Source organism: Hemicordylus capensis, chromosome 5, assembly GCF_027244095.1.
Source record: "Hemicordylus capensis ecotype Gifberg chromosome 5, rHemCap1.1.pri, whole genome shotgun sequence".
Taxonomy (NCBI): Eukaryota; Metazoa; Chordata; class Lepidosauria; order Squamata; family Cordylidae; genus Hemicordylus; species Hemicordylus capensis.
This window is the reverse complement of record NC_069661.1, coordinates 46,139,332-46,146,069: the sequence shown is the minus strand read 5'-3', so window position 1 is coordinate 46,146,069 and position 6,738 is coordinate 46,139,332.

Sequence of the window (6,738 nt, the reverse complement as noted above, 5' to 3'; positions counted from 1 at the left end):
AGCTTTTTTTGTTTTGGCCATTTGGGGGGCATTCCCCCCTCTAGGAACCTAATCCCCACGATGCCATTGCTCCAATTACTTGGTATTCACAGTTTCAGTACCCGCAGCACTAGCTGGGAATGCAACTCCCATGAATATTGAGCTTTTCCTGTATATTTTAAAAATGCATGTTTGTATGTATGCCTCACTAGTCCTTTTAATAGCTCCTCAAAGTGTCTTACAACAAAATATTACATAGAACTTTGCAGAAAACCATAATTAAAAAATAGTCACAATACATTATAAATTTCTAAACTAAAAACTAAAATCATGGAGAAATTGCATCTGACAGCTTCCATAAGAATAAAATTCTACAGTGAGGCACTATGCCTAGTAGATGTCGGCGGGATGGGGTGGGGGGCTGTTACAAAATATCACCCTAAAGAAGTAAATATTTGCACAATATTTATATGGCTACTTATAAACTCTCATGGTGATTTACAAATAATTATTAAAATAATAAACAACAAAAAACTCAAATTAAAAAGCTAAAAGCAGTCTAAATAACAAACAACCAAAACTGCTAAAACAATTAAAACAGTTAAAACACTTAAAACCAATCAAATGCCTAGTTTGCACCCTGCTAACTGGGCAAAGAGGCACCTTTTACCATGGTGATTCTCTTTATTTAGCAGGGGGAGAGTAACTGGTCCTATCCACCTCCAGCACAGTACCTCCAGTGACTGTTGCTGGTGTCTATCTTGTGGTCTTTTTTTAGAATGTGAGCCCTTTGGGGACAGGGAGCTATCTTATTTATTTATTATTTCTCTGTGTAAACCTCCCTGAGCCATTTTTGCAAGGGCGGTATAGAAATCGAATTAATAACAACAACAACAAACAACAACAACATTGACAATAAAATTCTGGCATCCCAGGTCCTTGGGAAGGACTCGATGTCTGGATAAAACAAACCAGTCAATAACACCTGTCTGACTGTGTGAAATAATAATATTAATAGTTGAACAGGTTGTGTTTTAAAGCTTTCCTAAAGGCTTTTCTTTGGAAATTCATTCCTCAGAACCAGAAGACACAAGGTGAATTTAAACAAAATTTATTCTGGCCACCAAGGACATAATGAGACAGGATAGTGAGAGATCCATTATAAGCACTCCTGGGTTTTTTTTTAATAATAATAAAATAAAAATAAATAATTAGCCATGAGGGAATTCAGCTGGGATTGGCCAATGAGATGTGGAGGGTTTGACTCTTCCCCTCCGCCATTATATTTTTTCTGATGAATTCACCCCATACCCACCCACACACATACAAAAATTATTTTGAGCCATGGAGTAACATACAACATTTCCGCTGTGCCCCAGTTGCAATCAGGTCCACCTACTATTTCCCCCCCCCCCACACACACACACACACCTCTGCTTTATTATAAGTTATTATCATCTATTATAAGTCTCCATTGGTTTTTTTCTAAAGCAGGGGTTCCCATCCTTGGGACTTCAGAGGTTGTTGGACTACAACTCCCATCATTCCCAACCACGATGGCTGAATGCCTGTGGTCCGACATTATCTGGGAACTTAAGGTTGGGACTCCTGTTCTAAAGAAAACACACAAAGGCAATCCAGAACTTTAAACTACTTAGGAAAGGGAATCAAACATATACACCAGATAAGTGAACCATAATTTGGTCTATCATGGAACCTGCTGTATCATGTGTTCTACCCAGAAGGACAGGGTTTCCTGCAGGCCCTTTACACACAACAAAATAAATAAATAAAGCACTTTCCATTGCTTAGCACGTACAAATGTACTGTACAAACAAATATCCTGTTAATTTCTCAAACCAATAAATTGAAGGTTGATTGCATAACAACAACAACTATTACTACTACAAATATTTATATACCGCTCCTCAACCAAAGTTCCCAAAGCGGTTCACATAGATACAAATAAATAAATAAAATGGCATCCTATCCCCAAAGGGCTCACAATCTAAAAAGAAACAACTTTGTTTTGTTTAACTTAGTGGTGACCTTTTTCTGCTATCACTTCTAGACTTAATAAATGCAGTACCCTCCCTTTCCTAGTGTCCCCAACGTCTCCAAATTTTAAGAGCTGCTCAGAATGTGACTGCCAAAAAAATAATAATCATATGGTGAAAACGTTTGTGCAGGCCTGTGTTTGCACAGACTGAGAGTGGTGCACTATTCTACAGAAATAGCATGAAATAAAATTAAAGCTCAGGATTAGCCAGTAAATATCTGCATTAGAAACTGTGCTAAAGTGCCTTTTAAAATGATAGTTGAACTATTTTTCTCCATGCTTGTTTACTTCAGAGAGCACGTCACACAGAAGCCCTGTGTAGCTCCTGTTTTGAGGTTTGCACGGGAAACTGGCTTCCTTTTTCTAAGGAAAAAAAGAAATTTCCAAAGGGCTACAAAATGGTCTGCTTACTTTTTATCCAGTATAAAAACAGTAAGTGAAGAATCTTTTTCACATCACATGTTCAAATATACTAATAAAATAGCTACCAATGGCGATACAAAAACAGGTTGGGAGAGACAGAAACGTATAGACATTTTTGTTCAGAAGTCAGACAGACTGCGAATGTTTGCTGCTACACAAATGTGAGCAGACTTCTACAGTATCAGAGCCTCCAGTCACCTATTCCCCTGCCCCTCTCCTTGCAAAGTTTGAGAGATTTGCTTGTATTTCTTGTACTTTCAAGGCTGCCAAATTTAAAACCTGCAATCTTAAATCTACTGTGCAATCTTCTCTTAGCAAAGTACAAAGTACACTCATCTGTGTAGTGTACAAGGTTCTGTCTAGGGGTGTGCACCACAGTAACCTCTTCTGGCCACTAAAGGCATGACATGAATAGGTCTGTCTAAAACCTAACTGTTGTTGTTGTTGTTGTTGTTGAAGGCTAGTGCTTGTTTGTTTGTGTATGTCTATGTCTCTTTCCATATGTGATGTTTTAGTTTCTTAATACATCTTTGTTTTTTGAACTCAACCTAATGTCTCCAGATAATCTCTTGGGCTAAACTCCTTTACCACCACACATACTCTGCTGTGTGAAGATTTTAATGTTTCTCCTCACACACCCTTAACAGTTCCAGGGAATAAAAGGGTCACTTTTAATTCACTTTCTACTTTAAAGCCATATGTTAATGATGAGTCTAGGTCACATTCAGTTTTGGCCCTGAGAGAGCAGAACACCCTTCACTGTTATTTCTGCAAAGGAGTTTGCTACACCAGGCATAACCACCAGGTGGCAGCGCAGAGAGAGGGAAAGGAAGCTTTACTGAACAACTGCAAGGAAAATAATCCAGCCAACACTGCCAGACAACTGCACTCAGTATCCTTGCCCTTGTTATGTCTCATCACACATGACAAGTCAGCACCAAGAGCAGGAGTGACGAGACCTTAAAAAGAACTGAGATCACTGAGAAATCTATCCGGATTCATACCTCTTGATCTCCTGCCCTATCCTGACAGTCACCTTTACATAGTGATGTTCCTGAGTTTTGGAACTGGGGAGTGATTCACAACCTCTTTCCCCAGGTTGGAAATAATGAGCTTTTACAAGCCCTTTGCATTTCAGTTCAGCTTATAAATCAGTTCAGTGCATTCTGAGTTGCCTCCACCCCACTATCTCCCAGCAGCAGCAGGGAACAGAGGGAAGAGCTGCCTCTTTTGGCCTCCATTTGGCCCAAAGGTCATATAAAAACTCTTTCCCCTCAGTGGCAGCTCAAGAGGCAGGAAGCCAATTCTCCCACCCGCTTCATAGCCTCCTCCCCTTTTTAAAAAATAAAGCAGGGACAGGAGAGCGTCTTGCTGCCTTGCTGGTGTCTCAATTATCTGCAGCAACCACCTCGTCTCATCTCATGGAAGGGCTGCCCCTGTTTCCCCTTCATTGTGGGCCATGTTATTCATTACAAGATGCTGAAAGCTGTATTTGAACGGTGTAAGTTCCCATGCATGGAAGGACAGGCGGAACCAAAGCCAGTCACTAGGAGTAAAACATCTTATTTACAGAAGTTACATGTTCAAATAATGTTAAATAAGAATTCATTGTAATATCAATTACTATTCTGTTCTATGTTTTGACAAGTTTGTGGATTTGGTTGTGCAAAATAAAGTCATACTTCTCTATTACCCACAGATACTACTTTTGGGCACACAATCCTGCCACTTAATTTAGCTGAATGCACTACCTTTTACATCGGAATATGCTGGAGGGGAGGTTTATATATTTTACTTTTTAAAAAGAAGACATTCTGAATATAGCAATCATGTTTTAACTGTTATTGCTCCCAACAGATTTTTAACATTTAATGATCAGAACAATAATTCCAAAATCACATCCTGCCCAAGAGAAGCAGAAGATCTTTCTCAGATTCAAATTTAATAGGATTCAAAGTCACCATATACAGCTATTGGTCAATAAAATGAATAATGTTTGAAGCTGAAATCTTACACATTTCAAACTGTGCTTTTACTTGCCTTTTGCAAGCACATTAATAAAAAATTCTATTACCTATATTTAATTTCTTGAACTTTCCTATCAGTATAACAACACAAAATAACTTTGCCCAGTCAATGACGGGCTTCACCAACTAGCATCAGATAGGTACATTAAATAATTAAATATTAATTTTAAATAAATAATTAAAGGTAAAGTGTGCCATCGTGTCAGTGTTGACTCCTGGCAACCATAGAGCCCTGTGGTTGTCTTTGGTAGAATACAGGAGCAGTTTACCATTGCCCTCTCCCGTGCAGTATGAGATGATGCCTTTCAGCACCTTCCTATATTGCTGCTGCCTGACAGAGGTGTTTCCCATAGTCTGGGAAACATACCAGTGGGGATTCGAACCAGCAGCCTCTGGCTTGATAATCAAGTCATTTTCCCGCTGCACCATTAGGTGGCTAAATAAATAATTACTGGGTGTTAAATAAGAATTATGCCAGCATATATCTTCCAATTCTGCTGTCTCAAAGAGAGCTAGTAGCAATGCAGTCCTCCTCCCTTGAGCACAAACGGAGGACAGGGCTGCTGTTAATGAGATAGTCTTCCAGCCTTCTCGTACAATGGTATAAACTGAACTCTTCTTGACTAGCTTGTTTTGCTAGCTCAACACCTGTGTGTGTGTGATGTGTGTTTTTTTTGTCCTCAGTATAAGTGCTTCTTGTCATTCACTTATCTAATTCAGGGGTTCCCAACCTGTGATCCTCCAGATGTTGCTGAACTACAACTCCCATCATTCCCAGCCACTATAAATTGTTGCGCAGTTTATGGTGCCGCTACGATTGCATGTGCTTGTGAACAGACTTCAACATTTATTTATTTTTGGGGAACAAAGAATGGCATGCCTGTCTTGCCATCCTGTCCCCCTGCTCTTCTGAGCGCCAGAGTGGGGAACGTGGGCATCCCCCAATGTGACTTCTCCCTTTGGCAGGATGGGATGAGGCGGAGTCCCTGTTGCCGGGCAATGTCTTGAGTGGCATGGAGATGGCGGGGGTGTGTGTGCAAGAGTTTGGAGAGGCAACCATTGAGAAGCACAGCAGGCATGGAGCAGGCGAGTTCCTGGGTGGGTCTGGGCTGCCCTCGCTCTGGTTTTGGTTCCAGAAACAGCACAAAGCTGCGGTTATGGTGGTGTCTCTGTTTGGACAGAATGCTGCTGCCTTCAAACCTCAGGTTGGAGCAGCAAAACTCACTACAAATTGAAGGTTCAAATTGGAGTTTGGCAAGGGAAACGGCAGGTCGTTTTTGCCGTGAAACAGCAGTTTCACACATTCAGACATGCACCATTTCCAACCTCTGCCCCCATTCAACTCGTTACATGCGAATGGGGCCGATGACAGTTATCTTTACAACAACACTGTAAGGTAGGCTAGCATTATCATCTCCATATTGCAGTTGGTGGCTTTCCGAAGGATATGACTTGGTGAAAACTTACTACTACTTTTTTTTTAGCTCTTAGAAGGAATTCTGAACGTCATACTTCCCAGTTACCTACAGATATCAACTTTGCGTGAACAATCCTGCCTGCCACTTAAATTAGCTGAGTGTGCCACTTTTAAAACCAGCATATCCTCAAAGAATTAATATTTTCCATTCTATTTTTCAGGGGGGGAAATCTGAATATATTTTAACTGTTGTTCACAACAGATTTTTAACACTAAATAAGCATCCCGATCACTCCAGCCACCTTCTTTCTTCCTCCTCCCTCCCTGTAGAGAGGAAGCCTCCCTCCTCTCACTCTTCCTCACATAGGGTTTGGGGGAGGAAGGAACAGCTCCTGGTGGGAGAAGGTTAAGTTCCCCTTCCCCCACCCCAATGCCCCGCATGTCATCAGCTGCACTGGGAAAGGAAGGGGAAAGGAAGGAGCATAATGGCACAATGTTGCGGAGGGAGGAAGGGAGGAAGGAGTGGCTTGCGGTGGGGAGTTTGTTTGCTTTCCCCCAGCCCACCCGGGCATGCCATTGGTGTGGCGTACTAGGAAAGGGGAGAGGAAGGAGCAGAGCAGTGTGGTGGCAGGAGGAAAGAGTGGCTCGCCCTGTCAGGGGCCAGAGGAAGGAGTTCTGTGGGCAGCAGGTTTGACACCCCCGTTCTAAATCCTATAGCTTTAGCACTTAAGGCCGTTAGTTCTTCCAATATCTAATACATTTGGGCTCTTTGATAACTGTCGGGCGACACTATTTTTCCTCCGTTCTACAGAATCCTGGTTCACATCCATAGC